The 25099-nt window shown below is 36.8% G+C and overlaps 1 long non-coding RNA gene across 2 annotated transcripts; it reads right to left on the bottom strand.

Annotated features, from left to right (window-relative positions):
• Positions 1-2229: 2229 nt before the first annotated feature.
• Positions 2230-24754, bottom strand: LOC309848733. Of its 2 annotated transcripts, none has more exons than XR_014303245.1 (5): positions 24637-24754; positions 15323-15434; positions 15053-15207; positions 9364-9504; positions 2230-2655 (listed from the first exon to the last, which is right to left on the bottom strand). It is a non-coding gene; the product is annotated as an uncharacterized lncRNA (long non-coding RNA). The 2 variants fall into 2 exon arrangements; XR_014303246.1 differs by having other exon boundaries at positions 15053-15186.
• Positions 24755-25099: the final 345 nt, after the last annotated feature.

Below are 25099 nucleotides of genomic sequence, written 5' to 3'. Positions count from 1 at the left end.
CTTATGAATCCCCTTAGCACCAAATTCTGCAACCCTAGTCCATACCACCCCCACTTCTAATCCAGCCCCAGGAATCCCGTGCTGCATCAAACCCTGGTCCTACCTCTCAGTAAAGGAGTACTCCAGAAAGAGTCCGTTTTTATAACATCAATCCTGTTTCATTCAACAACTATTTACTAAGCCATCATGTGTGCAAGAGTTATGCTATCTACAGGCAAGGACCCAAAGAATGTTAAAGTAAATGTCCATATATCCTTAAACTTTGATAATACATTGGAAGTGAGCATTGATTAGGGCAAGATAACCCTCATATATGATGAAAAAGGTTCAATTTCATCATAAGGAGAAAATGCTAACGGTGTCCAGAGGAGGAAGAGATTAAAATCAAATTAGAAGGATGAGGAGAATATTTGAAAAGGAGTTAGCATTTAGTGAGCATTAAAAAAAGATCAAAGGGAATGATGCTTCACAAAAGAAAATGACACCTTCAAGAGCATGGGCGAAGAAAGCGCTGAAAGTACACCTAGATTTATGGACTGGCCAAGTATGGCTGAAGAATGGGAAAATGGGGTCCTGGAAAGAGTGGAAGGGTCAGCCACATGGCTTTGTGAAATTCAGGAAGGGGATACATGAAGTGGACTTCTCAAACAAAGGGTACAATATGTTCTAACACAGCTAGTATTGAGCAATATTAAAACATGTTTCCACTGGGTGAGTTTATGCTGGATGGAGCTCCTTGGTCCTGAGAGATTCACTTCATTAATGTTTGCCTGGAACATGTCTTCATGTCTCCCAACACAGTTTATTAAACTCTTTCCCTTCGCTCCAACAAGTTATAAAACTTCTACCTCTTCTTCCAAACCTTGACTCATTTCCTAGAAGAGAGGTAATAATTTCACCTTTTAACTAAATATTTCATCCCAGGCTGTCTCTCAGAGCTCACCTCAAAGCCTCCAGGCCTCTTATCCCCTACCCCATCAGACATTTTGCTCATTATTTGTGTTAAACTATGATTTTTAAAATTTGGTTATGCCCATTTCCATCTCCACAGTGCTGCTTGTCTCCAGGGGTGAGATCTGTGTATGGTGGTTTTCCGTACAGCGGGGATCACCGTCAATGTGTGACTGGAAACAGAGCTCACTAAGAGCTCTGAGGCTCACCCTGATGCTCTATTGGTAGATGCTTTTTACAGTTAAAATATAATATGCTAATAGAAATCTAAACCTCATTTTATGAACTCTTTTGAGAAGTAGCTCAGGAATGATCTAAGATATGGTGCCATGATGGATTCATTCTTTGGTGGCTTGCTGTTAGTTCCCTGCCCCTTTTCAAGTGATGATATTTTGGGTAGTGTAAGAATGTTTTATTCTTATTTCCTTCTTATTTATTCTGATTTCCTTCCTCCTGAAGCTTATTTCCTTCAGTAAGACATTTAGAAATGACTTTCTCCATTTCTCCACTAATGTATCCAGTGTCCTGAGATGAGAAGGATGAGGATGCTAGAGAAACATGGCCCTTCTACCTGTGTGTCCGTTTCCATAGAATGTGTTGTCCCTAATAGCCAGGAAATCTTAGTGATTAAAGTTCAAATAATATTCAAAAATCTCCATTAACTTAAAATTCAGACATTTTTGGAGGGACACAGAACTAAGATACACTTTTATGTCACATGTAGGGGAGAAAAGACTTTACGAAGTACACAACTTTGATTGTGTACTTTGATTGTGTATTTTTTTGTCCCTTTTTCATCTCAGTGATTTTTTTTCCAATTTTACACATATATTTTTTCTCCCATCTAATTGATCTGATGTTAGCTGAAATTTTCAGAATTAAAGATACACTGACGTGGGTGCTGAAATAATAGAAGAATAGAGAGAGATCCTAAATATTCTGGTAGTATGTAGAAGTGGGGTGGGATTCTAAGACTTCTGCTCTGGATGCATAATTTTCACTGTTCTTTAGAAATCAGGATACCAAGGACCATGACCACAACATGGATATGGAAATATAGTGACGACTTAGTGATTGTACGGAATTTAGGAAGTATAAATGAGGATTTATGTATATTCTTTTTCCTATAATTAACCTTACAAATTAAACTGTCTACACTTCAAATGGGCATCTTATTTTATTTTCACTAAACATTCCTTTGCTCCTCAAATTGTATTAAAATTTTAAAAATTTTAATAAATAAATAAATAATATAATAAAATAAAATTTTCCCTAAACATTCCTTTGCTCCTCAAAGTGTTCAACTTTACTCATGGAGTCTAACATAAGGCCCAGGATTAGCCATTAGCGCCTAGGTGTATTAACACATATGCACATAACAATGCCTTATCTCTATAGCCGTGTGCTCATAAAGGCAAATTGGATACACAAGAAGGAAAGATTTCATCATTCCCAGTTTGGATTAACATTCCCAGTTAATATCTATATGGTCTCATGATGAGCTTGAAGGCAGACACAGTGGGTTTGCCTGTCCCCATCCCACAAGGACTCATAAAGACTAGGTCTGTTGAAACATATCCAATCCTCCCTTGCTTGTGGAAATCGTTCAGCCATCAGCACGTGCCCTTTTCTCTTTCTTCTTGTGCATCCCCAAACTCCAGGCTTTGCACACTGCATTTATTCCTTCTCAGTCTATTCCAAAACCTGTTGGTTAACATACAAAAACAAACAGATCTAGGTTAGGCGTTCCTCTGGATGTGCGTTTCTTCTTGCATCCCAACCCACAAAAGACAGCCGCTGTCAACAACTACCAAACTCTGGCCTTTAAAAGCATAGTGCCTGGTCTCAAAGCAAAGATTTTTTTAATTTACTGGATATTTGTGAGTATCCTGGAGCTAAGTGACCACACAGAAATGTTTTCAAGAACTATTCTCTAAGGAGAAACCAACTTAGAGAGCAGGAAGTGAAGACTTTTACCATCATGGCTTCTCCCTGCCCTCAGGATACCTCCTGCCTCATCTGGCGTTCAAGACCCCCCTTACTGAGGCCTTGCTGCCTCTCTAGTCCTTTTCCACAAGTGCTCCATCAAGAGCCCTCTACTGCCTGCTCTCTAACTTTGTTGTTGTCTTCATCCATGCTTGGAATGCACTCTCTTTGACTTGTCTAAATGTTATTTCACCCCCAATGCAAACTGCTCTTTATCCTCTCTAAAACCTTCCCATACCACTGGGATCTACCTTCCCTTCTTTGAATTCAGACACTTACTTATCCGTATGGTTTATTTCCCAAATGTCATATACTTAATTATGACCTTGTTTTGTCTCATCATTGATTTTTCTTATATTTGACTTATAATGACCTTTCTTCTCAACTAGACCATACATTTCCTGAGGGCATGGGCCCTGTTTTTTGCCTCTTTGTCTCCCACTAGCACCTAATGGCACACAGTAGGAACTCAATATATATTCATTGATAACATATGGGGACAAGCAGCTCAAGAAACTTCAGAAATCTTATTCCCATGAGAGACTGAAAATAAATATATATATATACATTCAGTGATGCCAACTCTCTGGAGAAACAAGAAAAAACCCACCTCTCCTCATGGCCTGAGTGTCATTTGCAGGCTCCAGCCCCTCCTCTCCACTCTGCCTCTGACCACCCCTGAAAGAGATTTTCTAAGCTGCCCCTGCTCTGCCTTCTGTCCTCTACAACTTGGACTTCTCTGGGTCAGTGATTTAGCACCCATCTTTCATTCTTTTGTGTTTTTCCCCCATAGACAACCCATAAGTGGTGATCAAGTCTAAATGCCCTGGGCTACAAGTCTGCTTTTCCCCTGTTATTGCATAGCTATATGACACATCCCTCTGGTTATTCATGCTTTCCCACGGTGTCATCCCTTGTAATGCTTTCATTGCTCCCACTCAGTTCCCTTCCCAAACCCTTACATTCTGCCTTCTTGCACTCTCCATTATCTACAGACTCCGCAGTCCTCAGACCCCTCTGGGAACCTCCTCCTCCTTTCCATACCTTAACTGTAACCAGCTGTCTCCTGATGGCACCATTTCTCCGACAGTGCCAAGAAACTGCTTGTTTTCTCACACCCTTGTTAAATGAGATAGGATAGATCACAGCTTGGTACTGAGTAGGGGGCTTCAGAAATGGTAGCTATTAGTAGTCCATCATTATAATTATCATTGTTGCTATTCCTCAGATCAAGAAATGAGGTCATCTTCCTCCCCACTCCTCCATCTTTTGGAGAAGACCATGCTCTCTGGAGTGCATGCTGCCTGGGAAGATCACCCTTGGTTCCCTATTAGAACTGTCAGTGGGGCCTCTGGTACATAGATGTGCTGTCTTCCCTTTCTCCACCAGCCCCACCTCTTCTCACTTCCTTCCCTTTGCATTGTAGATATATATCGAGATATCTACATTTAGATATATATATAGATAGATTTTTTTTTTTTGCCTTGTAGATTTGATGGTGTAGCATCTCCATCCCACTCTTGCCCAAACTCTGAATTCTCCTGTCCATCTTTCTTCTTCTCTGACCTGCCCAAACCAATCTCACTCCTACTTGATATCAATTCTGCTTTCTCTACGCCAGCACCTGAGCAACTAAGCCCCAATTCAACTTGTTAATGTTTATACAGGAGATTTGTCATACATTTTGTATGATAGGTTATTCTGAAGTTTTCTTTCTGTGATATATTGTTCAAAGCAACATGTAATTTCAGAGAATCTGATCTGCCTCAAACTCTGATAGCAGTGAAAACATTGACCTGGCCACAGGCTTCTTGATGCCTAATGCTATAGCTATAGGTCTTGAAAATAAATTGGGAAGAATTTTATCTTTTTTATTCTGTTAGAGAGTTTTAACAGCACAGGAATTTACCTGTTCCTTAAAAGTTTGATGATGATTAAAGCTGATTGGTTTTCATGTGGAGTTTTCACCTTTGAAAGTGAGGATCTTTATGAAATAGGAGTTATTTAAACTGACAGATTCAGTAATAGAACTGGGAAGGAATACTTCACTGTAGGCAGTTCTTTCAGTTCTAGATTGTTCTTCAACTGTTTACTCTTTGTTGAGAACATCTTTTGGGCTGTTCATATTGAATTTCCTGGTTACTGATTATAAATGAAAACAATTACTTAAGAGATGGCTGAATGGCTTACTTGGGCACAAAATTACATTCCTCTTACCTCAAGACTGTCTCAGACAGTTTTGTAACTTACAAATCCTGCCTGAGTTTTCAGCCTGCTGGTCTTCCATACAGATTTAAGACTTGACAGCACCCCCAGTCACATGAACCAATTTCTTAAAATAAATCATATACATATGATGTGTATAAACAATACAGATACATATTATATAAATACATGAATACAGACACATGCACGCACACACACATATACACTATTGGTTCTGTTCTGGAGAACCCTTACCAACATACATAATCCAAAGTTTTTTGCATTTACAATCATCCCTTCACTTTCTGTGGACCATGGTCTATTGTTATTTTCTTTCCTTTGAAGTCCAAAGCAACATAATTTATCGTTCAGTAGCTAAAGTTTTTTGGCTTTTTTTTTAAGATTTTATTTATTTATTTGACAGAGAGAGATCACAAGTAGGCAGAGAGGCAGGCAGAAGAGAGAGGAGGAAGCAGACTCCCTGCTGAGCAGAGAGCCCTATGCAGGACTCGATCCCAGGACCCTGAGATCATGACCTGAGCCGAAGGCAGCGGCTTAACCCACTGAGCTACCCAGGCGCCCAATAGCTAAAGTTTTATAAGCACTGTGGAGTACATAAACCCTTGGGTGCTTTCAAACAATAAACTCATACAGTTTGGGGGAGGCAATTTTTTTTTAAAATATTAAGACCTGGGAAAATGTTTACAAAATGATATATTTTAAATCTATACAAATATATTATAAATCTACAATGTAGAGAATCTGCCAATGATTGGTGCATCATGCTTAGTGCACTGGTTCTTTTTTTGGTTCTGATTTTTCTTTTTGTCTTTTAGCTATTTTTTTAGGTTTTTTATTTATTTGACACAGAGATAGAGAGCACAAGTAGGCTGAGCAGCAGGCAGAGGGAGAAGGAGAAGCAGGCTCTCCGCTGAGCAGGGAGTCTAATGTGGGACTCAATCCCAGGACCCTGGGATCATGACCTGAGCAGAAGGCAGCTGCTTAACTGACTGAGCCACCCAGGTGCCCCGATTCTGATTTTTCTTAAACTTCATTCCAGTTAGATGTGATCTCAATTTGGATTTTTTTAAAGTAAAAAAACAAAACTGGGGAAAAAAATATGGGCATTGTTACTCTCCTTGAGGTGGAATTACGTATGGAATGTTTAACTCCTTTTTGTAATGAATGTGTGTTGCTCTTATAATAGAAAAAAAAAAAGATTCTGAAAAACAAATACTTGCTTTTCATAATACAATTAAATTAGAGTTGGAAAATTTGAATAATGTGGATGAAATTAAAGAAATATTGAAAAAATTAAGAAATTGAAAACTTAGGGGTGTAGGAATTTAAGTTTATTTCTCCAGTACCACAGACAAATATGCATGCAGGGCAGACAGAGGGACAGGAGTACAGATAGCAGGATTAACCATCACACAATGGAAGGAAACATATTTAACTTTCTGGAAGAACTAAGCCCCAAAAGTCTGAACATCAATTAATGAAATATGACAATTTTATTAAAAAGGAAGGCTGTTAATTGGGGCCTGAGGTCCTGGGAGTATAAGCACTATGTCAGCTCATGAGCCCCAGCTGGAAATACCCCAAATGAAATGGAAGGATGAAGTTAGGAGTGGATGAACAAGAAGGAAGTTTTTGGGAACAAAATGCTCTTCAGAAAAACTGAATGATAAAGGAACTCAATGACTCAGCTCTTAATGCTGATTTTTTTTTTCTTTTAAAAAGGAATAGACATTCATAAGAAGTTAAATCGAAATGTATTGAATCTGACAACACAACCACAGAAGATGAGAAAGATGTTCAGAAATACATGTAAACTTTGAGAAACTTTACCAATCAAATACCACCCAGGAAAATAAACCCTTCTGGGATAAAAATCCTTTTACTTAATCATGTAAAGGCTTTAGGAGTATTTCAGGAGAAAGGTACCCAAGAAATTTCAAGTTATTTTTATTACTTTTATTGGAAAGGCCATTTCTCTGCTTTAAGGCTGAATTTTCTGATGCAAGTTCGGTGGCTTTGGGGTGAATCTGAATGCAGTTTTCAGAGCAGTGAGAAAAATCATGCAGTGTTAAGTCGCCAAGCTTTCTCCAATAAATCTTTTGAAAATAATTGATAAAGATGCTTAGGGCTTCTCTGAATTCCTGTGAGGTATAGCATTCAAAGAAGCTGGTAGTTTTGGAATAGTGCTTTCCTTTGATTACAGACTGTTGGATTCTCAAATGCCGCATAGCAATATAAGAGCAAAATATATTCATTTTTAACTCGCAGTGGACAAAATACAGAGGTACCGTCTTCACTTTGAGGCTGAGAAGGTAGATCTGGATGCATCAGCCCAGTTATCTTCTTGGCTATTCTTAATGATCATTACCAATACCAATTACCAATGTGTCATTCACTAGGGAGGGAAATGATAATATAAGCCATTTCAGGCATTTGGCAAAGGTAATCAAATACCAGGAGGAAGAAATGGGATAGAGCAGAAATAAATACAACAAAAGTCCTCATAAATCAGGAAGTCCAATCGAACTAATGACCAATGACATACATAATAGCACATTGTAATTAATATCATACCATTCTAATGCAGGGGGAAACTAGTATTGTATCTGGAGTTTGTACATTTTGAGAATTGTTGAGTGTTTGGGATTTTAATGCTGCTCTGTAACACAATTTTTACTCTTTAAAAGGCTTTATTTATTTGGGGAGAAAGAGAACATGAGCACAGGGATGGGGCAGAGGGAAAGGCAGAGGGAGAATCTCGAGCAGAGTCCACACTGAACACAAAGGCCAAAGTGGGGTTTGATCTCATGACCCTGAGATCATGACCTGAACCAAAACCAAGAGTCAGACACTTAACCAACTGAACCACCCAGATACCCCTGAACTTTACTTTTTTTTTTTTTTTGGAACTTTACTTTTTAGAAAATATTTACTTATTTAAGTAATCTCTACCCCCAACATGGGGCTCAAACTCATGATCCCAAGATCAAGAGTGGCGTGCTTCACCAGCTGAGCCAGGCACTCACCCTCTCCCCACTTTTTATTCTTCACAAATTGAACTTTGAAAATTTCCCCTATATACCAAAAATTGCTCATTTAATAATAATAATAGTCTACACATACCATGTTTCTTTTATACCAGACATCATAGTTAACAAGTATTATCTCACCACAACCCTCTAAGATAGAAGATCGTTTCTATCCCCATTTTGCAAAAGCGAAAACTAAATTATAGAGAGGTTAACTTGCCCAAAGTTATACAACTATTTGGTGACAGACCTAGGATTCAGACCCAGTTAATCAAGCTTAAGTATTAAGGCCTTTATACTAATACACCACACTCTGCAGTTTATATTTTAATTGAGCATCTATTAAGGACATACCACTTTGCTTATTTGTGTAGATGATGTGAAGTATGAGACAGGATTTTTAAAAAATGCTTTTAATAAATGAAATTTGGTATTTTTCTCTTTCCAAAACCCCATGCATATACACATAGCATTGCTTAGCGTTTTGCCTCAGTCTTTGGTGCCATCTGTACTGAAAATCCCTAAAATAGTGAAAATAGCTTACCGGCAGAGAAGAGCTGATATTATGACACTTAATACTTATCTTTCCCGACTGTTGGATCTGGATCCACAGGAGCAAACATATGGCTTAGTGATGGCTCTCTAGGCTGCAGGCTTGTGCTGCAAACTTCCTGTTGTGATATCACTAATGAGAGAGTTCCATGCCCAGCCTACCCTCCCATTTCTCCAAGAGACCATTTCCTGGTGGAAAGAGGCATGTTAAAGGCCAAGACTCATCTCTGGATTGCCTTGGATTTCCTCTCACTATTACTAAAGTCTAATAATAATAACAACATTAATTAGACACGTCTCTTAGCACTGCCCTATACAGCACTGATTTGTTATAATATTCTCACCACAGAAATATTTGTATTAAAAATAGAGACTATATAAATCCATTATAGTGAGTCAGAGTATAATTAGAACAGTGAAGCGAGTGAAATTACCAACATTCAACCTTTTGGACCTACAAAAAATGTTTTCTTATATACAATGAGTATAGTACATAGAGTGTCCTAAGTTCTCTGCCAATGAACCAACTGCCCATAGGGCACTTTGCTCAATCTCAGTGAGGTTTAACTCTTTGGTCTCTCTGCCATTATTGGATATTCTTGTGGTTCAAGGAACTCACCAAATTAAAAAGGGTACATTGGTGACATTGCCTCCAATACTGCAAGGCCTCATGGAAGAGCTGAAGGCTGATGTGAAATGCAGGTTTAGTGGCTTGTGGCCTCCCCAAGGGAATGTCATAGAAGCACAAGGTGAAAATCAGCTGCCATGTAGAGGGCCATGCAAGAAATAAGACATTATGAAGAGCATCATAAGCATCATTGTTGCACTGGGAAAATAGAACAGACACATGTCACAGCTTTGGGAAGTATGACAAAAATGAGTAACTGTCAAGAGTGCATTTTCATGGGGATTATCCCCTGGCAATCCCTGTTTCCAGAAAGAATCCTCTATATTAAACAGATATGTTTGAAATAACAGTGATTAGTCTATACGTTGTGGGGACTATGATGGGCAAGGCACTGTGCTAACTGCTCTGGATGTATATATTAGGGTTCTCCAGAATGACAGAACCAGTGGGATGTACATACATTTCGATCTACTTTGAGGAATTGCCTTCCACACTGTTGAGGCTGACAAGTTCGAAGTCCATATGGCAGACCAGGAGAATAGAGACTGTCAGGTGGGAGTTGATGCTGCCATCTTGAAGCAGAATTTCTTCCTCCTCAAGAAATCTCAGTGTAATGCTACGCCTAGAGCTTTTCAGTGGATGAGATGCTGCCAATTCAGAGTGTAGAGGATAATCTCCTCTACTTAATGTCTTTTGATTATACATGTGGACCACATCTACAAAATACTTTCAGAGCAATCCCTAGATTAGTGTTTAACTGAATAGCTGAGTACTATGGTCTAACCCTGGTGACAGCTTAAATTCATCACCACATGTGTGCTATTTTCTCCTCCTGAAAAATCTGTGAGGATGTTGTCATTTTATCCTCATTTTACAAATAATGAAGTCCAAGAAGGTCAAGAACTTGTTCAAGGTAATAAAGTTTGTAAGGGATGGAGTCATGTTTTGAAACTAGGGAATTTAATTTCAGAGTCTGTGAATTTGACGACTGGGCTCTTTTGTCTCACAAACTAGTAAGGATTTTATGCTAAGGATGCAGAAGTTGAAAAGGCAAAACCCAGCAAAACGTAAAGCCAAAAAGAGGTCAGTATTAGAGAACCACAGGCTTCCCAGCACCATAGCCAACCCCCCACCCCAGCCATCTCATCGTTCAGTGAACACAAGCTGAGACATATTAAATGAGCCACTCTATAAATAGAAGATTATAACATAGTGCATACAGGGATACCAGCTTGTGTGGGGAAAAAAAAAAAAAAGTCAGATCAATTTAGATTACACATAAGACAGAAATCAAGGGAAGAGTAAAAAAGTTCTCCCCTCTGCCATTCCACACAGTCTCCTTCCAAGGTTTCCTTCCAACAGCAGCATTAGCAGTATCTGGGAAAGCTGCTTCCTCAGAGCTATGACAATGGGCACACAGAAGGATGTGGGACTTGAGAACTCCAGGGAAAAGCAAGTCTACGGATAGCTGGAGGGTGATTTTACAGTTGCTGGAGGACTCTCCCTCACCTACCAAACAAATGCCTCTCTCCCACTGACACCGTCCCTTTCCCATTGACCATTGGTGGCACTTGCAAAACCTTTCCATGTCCCTAAAACTCTCAGCTCTGCTTGCATATATTTTAGCAGAAGACCTTGTTCCCACCTGGGGAGGAAAATAGAGGCCAGCAGAGACGACCTTCTTAAGCTTCTCATACGACCACCAAACACAGATCTGTACCAGTCCTTCCAGGCTTCCTCTGCAAGATGACCCCTTGTCTTGTGCTCTGGATTCCAAATATCACCGCCATCCAGCACCTCTAGAACATACCTTGTCAGTCTCCATTTCCTTTCCCTCTCTTAATTTTTTCAACATTTTTGTTTTTTTTCCTCCCCCCTACCTGCAAGTAGAATGAAGGCTTCCACCATCTTAAAAAAAATACCTTGATTCTACATCATTGTAATAAACATAAATAGATAAAAATGCTTTACAAATAGGAAAATTTGATCAGAGAAGGTAGGATAAAACAATTATATTCTGATTACAATAAACACATCTTACATATCAGGTTATAAAGATTATAGAGACACCTGGATGGTTCATTCAGTCAAGTATCTACCTTTGGCTCAGGTCATGATCCCAGGGTGCTGGGATCAATCCCCACGTCATTGGGCTTCCTGCTCAGGGAGGAGCCTGCTTTTCCCTCTCCCTCTGCCCCTCCTCCCTGTTTGTGCTCTTTCTCTCTTTCAAATAAATAAATCTTTTAATAAAATAAAGATATTATAAAAAGATAGAAAAAAATAGATTCCTTCCAAATCCTAACCAAAATACAGTGTACATCACATAAAGAAAACATGGAGACAAGAAATATTACAAGAGAGAAGAAAAGGAAGTTTCATAGAGATAAAAAGTTCAGTTTACCAGGAAGATACAAAAAATTCTAAATCTGTATCTGTTTAAATATACTCTTTTAAATTTGTGTATTCTTCTAAATATAGACAGCAAAAATTAACAAAAGAGGAAGTATATATCAGTAATGTACTGTGGGTTTTAACATACCTCAACCAGTAATTTACAGAGCAAGCAGATATACACAGTAAGATTTCAGATGATTTGATTAACGTGCTCTGACATATCAATAAACTGTGCTATCAGTTGAACGTAGAAATGCACTATCACTCTCCCTACAGATACATTCAGCCAAAACAGGCACACACACATACCCAGAGACATTTACAAGAATATTTATAGCATCACTATTTCTAATTGTCAACAACTAGAAACAGGCAATGATACCAGGGCAGATGAAATAGATGAATTATTGTATCTATCGATCTATCCATACCTTACCTCAATTCTGCTTCTCCTAGAGCTACCAAAACTTTTCTTTCTTTCCTTATCTGACAATCTCGAGTACACATATTATCAAGGAAAAAAAAAAACACTAGCTCTGTTTCCTCACTTTTATCGCACTGCTCAATCCTTAGCAATATTCCCAGCCCCCATCTTGCCACCGAAATTGTTCTGGAAAAGGCAGCAATTACAAAACTCTGTTATCTTGTTTCTTTTTCTTCTCCCCATTATCTTGTTTCTTATTCCTGTTCTAGGTTGGTTTCTCAGCATCACATGAAATCAATGGTTACTCCCTTCAACCTTACAATTCCTTTTTCTTAATTTATTTTTTTATTTTAAAAAGTTTTAAAATGTGTTTATTTTAAAATTTAAATTTTAAAATTTTATTTTCATCCCAGTATCGTTAACATGCAGTGTTCTAGAAGTTCCAGGTGTACAGTGCCATGATTCCACAATCCCATACATCACCAGCTGCTCATCCCAAGGGTTCTGCTTAATTTCTTGATTTCTCTCTTCGTCCTCTTTCTGATGCTAAAACCTTCTCTTTTTCCTCCCCCCACCCCGCTCCCCCGCAGTGTCTTCCACATCTTCCACAGCCTCTTGTTCTGTCACTGCAGGCACACTAAGACCTGAGGCCTCATTTCTGTTCCTGCTGGGAAACAACATTCAGTCTCACAGCTTTACTGCCATGGCTGTGCTGAGGCAGTAGGTACATTGACATTGGTTGAACATGGACTCTGAAGTCAGATAACAAGTTAACTCTGCCCAGCGAAGTCTCTAAACCCCAACACTTCTCCTGAGCTCTAATCAGATGGACCCCAAAAATTAACTTGACTCAGTTCATAACTGTGTAGTGAGCCAGTTTGCATCCATTCGCCTTCATAAGCTGTTGAAAGCTCATATCCTATTCTTATAACATCAGACCCAGTTTATGCATTTCTCAGATTTGCTTGGCTATGTTGTCTGCTTGGTGATAAAGTGATGTCTTGTTGGTGCAGAGAAATGATGTCCATCTTTAATTGAAGAGAAGCTTGCTGAACTCTGTCCTTGCCGTCATGACGGAGGCTGATCTCTTGTTGTGCTAGGCTGCCTGGCACTTGGCCCTGCTTCCATAAGTGGCTGGTTTTGATTTCCCAAGTTGTTAGAAGCAGGACCAAACCATGTCTCATCTCACACCTCTGACTTCATACTACAAGGCTCTCTCTTCTGCCCTTGTGCTGTCACTGCTGAAGTGCAGGTTCCAAAAGTTTCATAAGCTCCTCAACCCGCCCACCCCACTGGCTTTCCAGGATGGGTCTTTCAGAATGAAGTTTGCAAAAAGTGCGTGAAATGTTGCTGGCTCATGCAAGTGCCACTGCTCTTGGGGGGAAAAAATAACTGGAAATGTGGGGGAGTTACACCCCAATGGTGGAAAGAAGGAGAGGCTGTTCAGTGAGTGAAAGGAGCTAACAGATTCTTCTCCCTTCTCCTCTCTGAGAGACTATTCTGAGACCCAGTATTTCCATTTTCCTTCTCTGGAGTTGTCCTACATGACTGAGGAACCGATAAGTTTCCTGGTAAAGTCTAAACAGCTTGGAATGCACTCCTTTGTACTTGCACTCTCTCATCCCCTACTTCGCTTACCTGGTTCCTTCTCTTTTGCTTCCCTGTATTACACCCCCTCAGCAAAACTTTGACACCTAAGTATTGACTTGGGCTCAGTACTCCAGGGAAACCATAAAATAAATATTCACCACACAAAGGAAAAGGGAGTATAATCTTCTTGATTCTCTAGTAAGTGCAAGTGGTTTTGCTAAGTGACTTCCCTTTACCTCTTTGAATCCGCACATAAATCTGTGCAGTAGATGTTATTTTTCTCCTATTACAGTGAAGAACTGAAGCTCAATGAGGCTTAAGTAACTTGCTCAAGGTGGCACGGAGCTAAGGTGCTAACACCTGTGTGTCTGGCTTCCAAGGCAGTATTCCTCCCCCTGTTCTTTACTGTCTCTACTCTCAGGATGTTGGGGCCTGGGGATTCTATGAAGGCTACCTGTGGTAATTCACTGTTGGGATCTTCAGAAGCTTTGAGAATGATTCAGTGAAGAACATTTTAAGTACCCAAGCATAGCACCGTCAGAGAGTCCTAAGATGACAGGGTGAGCAGTCAACAAAAGCAGATGGCTAAACACCCTTATTATTTGACATTTAGATATCACTTGTAATGTCATTTCTAAACAGAATCCCATTAATGAGCCAACGAAAGGTCACGAAAGTAGCTGCTGCAGGAGACACAGAGATCTAAATGGAGACACAAGGGAGGGGAGCTCTGCCCCACCCAAGCCCAACTCGGGCTCCATCGACATGTGAAACCACTTGGCCAGGCCCATCTAGATCATCCAGATCCGTCTGTTTCTCCTCATAAAGATCTTTGAGAACAACGAGTACAAAGGTTTAGCTAGAAAATTAATCTCGAGATGAAGTAGAGGGATCCTGACTGCCAGAGACGGACAAGGGAGGGATTTCCTCATCCTGCACAAACTGTAATTGGCAGAGTTCTGTGTGTGTCCAGAGGTTCGGGCCAGGATTGCTCTTTGGAAATTGGAGACAGACTGAATTTTGACCCTAGGATGGCTCTCAGCATCTCTCCAGGTTGTGAATTACAAACTGAACCTTTTCAATGTGTCCTTCCTATGGGAAGGAGATGTCTTCTTGTGTGATTAAAAAGTCATACTGTTTACAGATCTAATCGTTTTCTCTTGGTCTGATAAAGTGCTGGGAGATTGACTCCTTGAACATGCGCATACTTGGAAAAGCTGGTGGATTGTGAAGAAAGCATTAATACCACCTGCCTGATATTGAAACTCTCACCTTTAACCTTGAGGAGCATCCCAGAGGTCTCCAGGAACTCTGCTATGCCACAGGAGGTTTGCTGTCCCAGCATCATTGCCTGCAGAGGTCTTTTCCTCTTCTGTATGGTCCCTGCATGCTGTTCTGTCACATCGCTGCAAAGCCAAAACCTTCACCTAAAGAATCAGCACTTGTCTCTGAAGTTAGGTAAACCCCTCATCTCTCAAACCACTCTCCCACAAAAACCTGTTCAAAGAGCTTAAAACACATTGTCTCAAATTGTAATATCACCTAGAGGTCTTGACAAAACAGTCAAATTCTGATTCAGTAGATCATAGCAGGGGGTTGGGCGCTGAGATCCTGCGTTCCCAGCATGCTCTCAGGATATGTTAATGCTGCTGATCTGTGAACAAAATTTAGAATAGGGAGAGCTTAAAAGACCACCTTGATTCTCTTTTGAGTTTGAAGATTATTTGGTCTGTAGAAAAATTGTCCCTTGAAACTTCCTCCTTCTTACCAACAAGCTGTTCTGGGCACCACTGCGGAAATTTTCAAACAGATGGGGACAAAGTTAGAAACACTGAGAACATCACATAAGAGCTGTTCTTGTTGGCTGCATTGTTTTAGCTCTCGGCACAAGCACAAACTGAATGCTGACCTAAAGGCTTATTCTCCAAATTACATACAAAAATGGATTTTGCTGATGCTACTTGACTAATGTGCTTGTTCCTGAGACCACCAGGTTCATTTTATTCCATTTCAAATTGGTAATTTTTCTTTGGGCAATTTCAATTATTGTAAGGGGGTAAGAAGATTTAAATGTTAAAGCGCATAAACAGAAGCAGCTCAATTGTGTATTTAAATTCTATATTTGTTTAACAGAAGTAATACTTGTTATTCTGCCTCTATTTTAGGGTTTTCATTTTCTGCCTGGAGAATTCAGTCATTTTAATGTCTTTAGAAAAAAAAAAAAAAAACTATTGTGGAAATGCAGCTAGTCCAAAACATGTTTCACCGTCTAGAACAGATGAGGGAAAAGGGTTTTGAACTAGGCAGTTCTTTCCAGATGCTTTAGAAATGCTTACTTAATATGTATTGTCTTTTACCCAAAGAGCATAGACTTGTATTATCTTATATAGAAAAATACCTTACTTGGAGAAAAATAAGGATAAACATGTGGTTACACATAAACTATACCAGTTCTTAGATTTAGCCCTTATATTCATTTTTGAAAACTGCCTGCCTAGATCAAATCCTTACCACTACATTTCAGTAACAGCCTCCTGGTTACTATCCCTGTCTCTAGAAGCTATTTATTCTAAGTAGATATCTATTCCAAAACACATTTGCCAAAATCTCCTTAATTTGAGATTAAGACCTTAAAAACCATTTAGCATATCATTCTCCTATTTCAAGACATTTGTTTAAAGCCTACCCACTGTTCAACACCCTTCATCGTATAAATGAACAGCCAAAATCTCAGATCTGAGGGACTAGTATTTTGCTCAGCAGGGACAAAATAAGGAGCCCTACCTCAGTAAGTTAGTCTTAATTATTTCTCTCTGTCCATATTGACCTATCATTTAACACTGAATTCCATTTCTTTAATAAATACAGAATTCAAGCTATCTATTTATTCTTCAATGAGTTTTGGCAGTTTGCATATTCAGAGGAATTTCTATTTCATCCATGCTGTTACATTTATGTGCATAAAGTTCTTTATAATATTCCCTTAGTACACATTTAATGTTTGTTGTATCTATAATAATACCATCATTTTTCCTCCTAATATTGTAATTTGTGTCTACTCTCCTGTTTTTTGGTTTTTGTTTTTCAGTCAATCTGTACAAAGTTTTACCCGATCTTACTGCTCTTTTAAAAAAGCCAGTTTCTGGTTGTACTTACTATTTTTCTGTTTTCAATTTTATGGATTTCTGCTTTCTATTATTTTCTTCCTTCTGATAACCTTGGTTTACTCTGTTCTTCTTTTCTAGTTCCCTAAATAGAATTATATTATTAACTTGAGGCCCCTTTTTTTCCTCATATATGCATTTAATGACATTTTTTCCCTCTTAAGTACTATTGTAGCTTAACCTCACCAACTCTGATATGTTGTATTTTCATTTTCACTCAGTTCACAATGTTTTATGATTTTCTCTGAGACTTGCTTTCTGGCAAGTGGATTATTTATTATCTAATTTTTATCTAAACTGTTATCTAATTTCTAAGAATTGAGGGATTTTCCAGTTATTTTTCTGTTATTGATTTCTAGATTAATTCCATTATGGTTAGAGGATATATAGAGGATTGCATGATTTCAATAATTTTAAATGTGTTAAGGTTGTTTTATGACCCAGTATATGTTCTATCTTGATAAGTGGTCCCTGTGCAGTTGAAAAAAATCTATATTCTGTTGTTCTTTGGTGGAATGGTGCTGCTCATGTCTTCTACAGTCTTATTTTTTGTCTACTTGTTCTATTACTGAAAGAGGACACTGAAAGCTTCCAGCTATAATTGTGGGCTTATTTCTCCTTGAAGTTCTTCCAGTTGTATTTTAATACCACTTTTGGTTTTCGTTTTGATTTTTCTGTGTATGCATACATATTAAAGATTGTATGTCTTCTTAGTATATTGACCTTATTACATAATGACACCCCTTGGTAATTTTCCTTGTTCTAAAGTCTACTTTGCTTAATATTAATAGAGACAATCCAGCTTTCTTTTGATAAGTGTATGTTACATATTTTTCTTTTTACTTTTAACCTATCCATACCAGGATGTTTCAAGTGGGTTGTTTCTCAGTAAATATATTTGAGTCTTAGTTTTTTTGTCCAACCTAATGATCACTGTCTTTTGGTAGGCTTAGACCATTCAAATTTAATGTAATTATTGATAAGTTATTGTTTTGTCATTATTTTTCTTTTTATGCCCTCTATTTTATTTGCTCCTTTTCCCCTTTTGTGGATTTTTTAAAAATCATCCTTCCTCCTAATTTATTTCCCTTTGTGGATTTTTAAAAAATATTTAGCTATATACTTATATTCCATCTTATCTACTATCTTTTTTGTCTCTATTGTCTTTTCTTAGGGGCTGTTATAGGCATTACTACATACATATGTCACTTTTTAACAGTTTACTAAAATTAATATTTTACCTTTTCTGAAATGTAGAAACTGTATTCTCCCCCATTTTATGTTGTTATGTATAGTTGTCATATTACCTCTACAGGTATTAAAACCTTACCAGACAGTATTATAATTTTTGTTACCATACATATTCTAAAGAATTTGAGGAAAAAATAATGTCATATTTACCCAGTTATTTACCACTTATGTTGTGCTTCCTTCATGCCTAATTTTTATTTTTCCTGTAGTGCCTCCTTTAACATTTTTTTTAGAGAAGGCCTGCTTTTGACTAGTTCTCTTAGTTTTCTTTCATCTCAGACTGATGTCATTATTGCTTCATTCTTAAAGATATTCTTACTGGATAGAGAACTGGGTTGACAGTTCACTTTTTACACTACTTTTAAAAGGTGTCACTTTATTCTAGCGTTCATTGTTTCTCATGAAAAATCCAGTCATTCAAATATAATGTGTAATTTTTTTCTCTGACAGCTTTTAAGATTTTGAATATTGATTTTCAGCAGTTTAGTTAAGATGTATCTGGGCATGGTTTCCTTTGAGGTGATCCAGTGAAGGGTTCTTTAAGTTTCCTGAATCTGTAAATTTATGTCTTTTTCCAAATTTTGGAAATTTTCAGCCATCATTTCTTCAATACTTATTCTGCATTATATTCTACTTATATCTATTCTACTTATATCTTCTCCCCTCCTAGGTTTCAACTGTCATGAATGTTATGTCTTCTTATACTATTCCATAGGACTCTCATACTCTGTTTAAACTTTTTTCCCTAAAATATTTTTCTCTGCCTTTCAAATTGGATAATTTCTATACTCTATTCAAGTTTACAGATTCTTTTCTGTGTCATTACTTTTTTTAGTTCTAAAATGTCCATTTTATTCTTTTTTTACAGCTTCTCTTCCCCTGCTGAGAACTACTGTCTTTCCATTTGCTCCAAGGGTGTTCAACCTTACTTCATGAAACACAGTTACTGTAGCTGGTTTAAAGTTTTGTTGGACTTAGATCATCAGGATTCACATCACCACCAGGTATGCAGTTGTTGAAAGTTTTTTCCTTATGAGTTATTGAGATTTTCTCTCTTCTTTGTATATCAAGTAGGTTTAAATTGTATTCTTGACATTTTACATATAATGTTTTAAGACTCTGGGTCTGTTGGAAATCCTCTGGGATGTAGGGCTTCTATTTCCAGCCCAGTTGAAATAACAGAAACCAGTTTCATCATCTCCTAAAAATAACCCTCCCCCTTCAAAACAAAGGACAAAATATAGGCAACTGTGGTTTTTAAGACACGGATACCAGGCCATTAAGGACAGCAATCTATAAGAGAGAGATAGGAAACAAGGGAAGCCCTAAAATTGCCCTTTTTTAATTCTGTAAGACAGTTATCAGGCCATGATGCTGGAAGTGGAGGCCAAAGCAGAACCCAGTTTATTCCCTGAGTTGAGTAGATTAAGCTCAGCATCCATTGAGACCAACTTGGCTAGAGTTTACAGCACAAATAACCAGAGATGAGAAAACTACCCAAAAAGGGAACTCTGGAGATCTGCAGGGGTAGTGAGTGTATATGTGTGAGAAACTAAATGCATGCTAGCAAATAACCACCCAAAAAGTATCAGAGAAAACATTCTTTGGTGTTCACAGAGGACCAGGAATATGATCTGTTTCCACCAGCCAGAAGGGAAAACCTTATAACCCATGAAACATCTAGTAAAGTACTCAGAAGTATCTTATTTCAGTAGTGAGAAATAATTAGCCTTAGTTTAAATGCTGCTCTGATTCTGCCTAAATATGTCTTACAAACAAGACATAAAAAGATTAAACTGTTTCTTAATTTCATCCCAGGAAAAAAATTAAGAATATTTATAGGAAAACAAAAATGTCCAGCACCTAACAAGCTAAAATTTACAATGCCTGGAATCCAATTTAAAAATCCTAAATCATGTGAAGAAACAAAAAAAAAATGCCAATAATGAGTAAAAATCAATCAACCCAGAATTGATATAGGTGTTAGAAATGAGTAAAAATCAATCAACCCAGAATTGATATAGGTGTTAGAATTAACAGAGAAGGGCATTAAAAGTTATTGTAACCATATTATATATTTTCAAAAATTTAAGTAGAGGGGCACCTGGGTGGCTCAGTGGGCCTGCCTCTCTGCCTACTTGTAATCTCTGTCTGTCAAATAAATAAAGAAAAACTTTAAAAAAAATTTAAGTAGAGGCATAAGAAGTCATTTTTGAAATCCAAATAAAATTTCTAGAAGTGAAAATTACAATGTCTAAGATGAAGACTACATTCAATGAGATTAACAGCAGATTAGACATTATTAGAAATAAAGATTATTGAATTTAAGAGAGCACTAATAACTATTTAAACCAAAATATGGAGAAAAAAGAATCAAAAAAAAAAAAAAAAAAAAGCACTGGTTAACTGTGGCCTAAATTCCAGAAGCATAATATTAGTGTAAATGGAATCTCTAAACTAGAGGAAGCAGGAAGAAAATGAAAATATTTTAAATATTAGGGGGTAAATTCTCCCAGATTTGTTAAATGCTACAAACCCCCACAACCAACAAGTTCAATGAACACAAACTTGCTCAAAACAGTGATAAAGAGAAAAGTCTTAAAATCAATCAGAAAAAATGATTAGATATAGAGAAACTAAAGTAACAGTGACATCAGATTTCTTATTGGAAGGCTAACAAAAACACAAGTAGACAGCATTCTAAAAGTCCTAAAATAAAAATTACTATACAGGAATATATCCCCTAATGAAAATATCTTTCAAAATTATAGAAAAATAAAGCATTTTATATATATAAAATATAGATATATAAAAGCTGAAATAATTCATTGTTAGCCTGAAATAAATATAAAGTCCTCCAGGCACAAGGTATCTAATTATCAGATTAAAAAATATCTTTTTAAAAAAGGAATAAAAAATATCATATAAAAAATTTATTTCACTTAAATGTCTTTAAAATTAATTTTTATATATATGGATAAGAAAGCAGGATTCAACTCTATCCTGCCTTTCAAGGCTATATAAGTATATCTTCATAATATGTGTGTGTATGTGTGTGTACATACATATAGAATCTTGACTTTTATTTATACCAATCAACTATCTTAGTATTAGTTATAAAAAATTGTTATATTAACATCATAAAAAGTATAATGCAGAGCAAAGAATATTATCAGAGGTAAAGAAGTTTAATAATGATAAAAGAAACAACTCATAAAGAAGACATAAAATCCTAGTCATTTATGTACCTAATAATAGAGCTTCCAAAGATTTAAAGAAAAAATTAATACAATTGTAAGGAGTAAGGAGAAATAGACAAATCCAAACTTCAATTCAGAGATATCTATACTCCTTTATCAAGAATTTATAGAACATGTAGGTAAAAATTAAAAAATAAATAAAAACGGCTATTTGACACATGAAAAAGTGTTCATCATCATTAGCTGTCAGGGAAATTCAAATCAAAACCACATTGAGATACCACCTTATGCCAGTTAGAATGCCAAAATTTGACAAGGCAAGAAACAAGTGTTGGATAAGTTGTAGGGAAAGGGGAACCCTCTTACACTGTTGGTGGGAATGCAAATTGGTGGAGGCACTTTGGAAAACAGTGTGGAGGTTCCTCAAAAAATTAAAAATAGAGCTACCCTATGACCCAACAATTGCACTACTGGGTATTTACCCCCAAAGATACAGATGTAGTGAAAAGAAGGGCCATATACACCCCAATGTTCATAACAGCAATGTCCACTATAACCAAACTATAGAAAGAGTCAAGATGCCCTTCAACAGATGAATGGATAAAGAAGATATGGTCCATATACACAATGTAATATTACTCAGCCATCAGAAAGAAATATTACCCACTATTTACATCAACATGGATGAAACTGGGGGCATTATGCTAAATGAAATAAGTCAGACAGAGAAAGACAATTATCATATGGTTTCACTCATATGTGGAATATAAGGAATAGCACAGAGAACCATAGGGCAAAGGAGGGGAAACTGAGTGGGAAGAAATCAGAGAGGGATAAAAACCATAAGAGTCTTTTAATTCTGGGAAAACAAACTGAGGGGTACGGAGGGGAGTGGGAGGGAGAATGGGGTGCCTGGGTGCTGGGTACAAAGGAGGACATGTGTTGTGATGAGCACTGGGTGTTATATGCAACTAATGAATCACTGAACACTACATCAGAAACTAATGATGTACTATATGTTGGCTGACTGAACATAATAAAAGAAAGAAGGGAGGGAGGGAAGGAAGAAGGAAGGAAGGAAGGAGATCTGACTCATCATAACAAACTAAAAAAATGGATATTTTCATATTAATAGATGGAGAAGAAGCATTTAACAAAATCCAACATTCATTCCAATAAAAAAAACTCAGCATCCAGGAATAGAAGAAAGCCTTCTCAATCCGGTAAACATCACACAGAATGGTGAAAGATGAAATACTTCTCCCTAAGACCAGGAATAAGACAGAAATGTCTGCTCTCACCATTTCTGTTCAGTGTTGTACTGAATGTTCTTTGATTAGTCAAAGAAAGGGAATAAAAAACATTCTGAATTGAAAGGTTAAATCATTTGTAGATGATATGACTATGTAGAAAATCTGATAAAAATTTTACCAAAATAAACAAATAAAAGCTCTTAGAACTAGTGAATTTAACAAGGTTGAAGAATACAAGTTTAATATACCAAAGTTAATTGCATTTCTAAGTATTAAATCATCAGAAATTGAAACTAACAATATAGAATATCCCCAAGTATGACATACTTTGGAATAAATCTGACAAATATGCAAAACTTGTACACTAAAAACGAAAAGACATTAATAAGAGAATTTAAAGAGGACCTAAATAGGTAGGCTATGTTCATGGCTCTGAAGACTCAATATTTTTAAGATGTCAGTTCTGGGCCTACCTAGGTGGCTGTGCCAGTTAAGCATCTGCCTTCAGCACAGGTCATGATCTCGGGGTCCTGGGATTCAGCTCTGCATCAGGCTCTCTGCTCAATGGGGAGTCTGCTTTTCCCTCTCCCCCTCCTCCCTGCTTGTTCTCTCTCTCTCTCTCTCTCTCTCTTTCTCTCTCTCTCATAAATAAAATCTTTTAAAAAATAAGATGTCAATTCTTTCCAAATTGACGTCTGTATTCAATGCAATCCAAATAAAAATCTCACTTAGATTTTTTTGGTAGGAATTAACAAACTAATTCTAAAATTTATATTGAAATTTAAAAAATCTAAATTAGCTAAAACAAGTTTTAAAAGAAAAACAAAGAGAATTAACTTTTTCCTGATTTTAAGGCTGTTATAAAACAGAAGTAATCAAGATAGTGTCTTGATTTATAAAGATAAATAGATCAATAGAAGAAAGATTCCAGAAATATAGAAACATATCACAAATATTGACAACTGATTTTTGACCAAGGTACCAAGGCCCTAAAGACAGTTCAGTGAAAAAATTGAATATTCAATAAAAAAAAGAGATACAACTTCAATCTATACCTCATACCATATATAAAAATTAACTTAAATCATAGATTTAAATATAAAATCTAAAACTATTCAACTTCTGAAAGAAAAAGAGAAAATGAAAAGACAAGCTACAGACTAGGAAAAAATACTTTGCCCATTTTTAATATTGAGTTGATTATTTCCTTATTGAGTTTCATGAATATTATAGATAAAAGTCTTGTACAGATTTATGTTTTGGAAATATTTTCATTATTTTGTTGTCTTTTTATTCTTTAAACATAGTCTTTTTTTTCTTCCAACTTCTTATTGAAATTCCACTTAATTAAACATACGTTTAATATTACACATAATATTACACCACTAAAATTTAGTGGTTCATCATTTACATACATTACCTGGTAGATCATCACAAGTGCCCTCCTTAATACCCATCACCTGTTTAACCCATCTCCACCACCTCCAACCACCTCCCCTCCAGTAACCATCAGTTTAAACAGTCTTTTAAAGAACAGACATTTTTAATTTTGATAAGGTCTATTTTACCAACTTGTTTATTTATGGGTCATGCTTTTGGTGTCATATTGAAGAAATCTTGACTAACCCAAGGTTACAAATGTTCCCTCCTTGCTTTCTTCTAGAAGTTTTATAATTTTAGGTTTTATATTCAAGACTATAATCCACTTTGAGTTATTATAGGGTACAAAGTATAAAATAAAGTCAAAACAATTTTTTAAAGTTTATAAATATTTATAAATCAGTAAAGGATTTATATCCAGAACACATAAAAAAATTTAAAACTCAGTAATAAGAAAATGCACAAGTCGTGAAATAAACAAAAACAATGAATAGATGCTTCACCAAAGAAGATAATATAGACCATAAATGAGCATATGACAAGATGCTCAATATTACTAGTTATTAATTAAATGCAAATTAAAACCACAATGAAATACCACCACTCACCTATTGGCATGTCTAAAATCAAGAAGACTGGTCAAACCAAATATTGGCAAGGATGTGGTGGAAATAAAACTCTCATGGTCTGCCTCTCATAGGTCAAATTTTTAAATCATACAGTTGTTTTGGAAATGAGTTTGGTAGTTTCTTGCAAAAGTTAAGCACATACTTACTATATGATCCATCCTTCCTCTCTTAATTACCCAAAAGAATCGAAAACATATGTCTACACAAAGCTACCATTAATGATCATAGCAGCTTTTATTAATAGTTCAAAACTATCTACCCATAGAGCTAAATGGACAAAAACATTGTCTATTCACATGTATTAGTTTAATAGGGCTGCCATCACAAAATGGGTGGCTTAAACAACAGATCTTTATCATTTCATAATTCTGAAGGCTAGAAATCCAAAATGTTCATTGCCCAGAGAGCTGTTCTGGGCCTCTCTCCTAGCCTCTTGGCAGCC

The sequence above is a fragment of the Mustela nivalis genome, assembly GCF_964662115.1.
Source record: "Mustela nivalis genome assembly, chromosome: 15".
Taxonomy (NCBI): Eukaryota; Metazoa; Chordata; class Mammalia; order Carnivora; family Mustelidae; genus Mustela; species Mustela nivalis.
The sequence above is the reverse complement of the archived record's forward strand: the minus strand, read 5'-3'. Positions and strand labels throughout refer to the sequence as shown.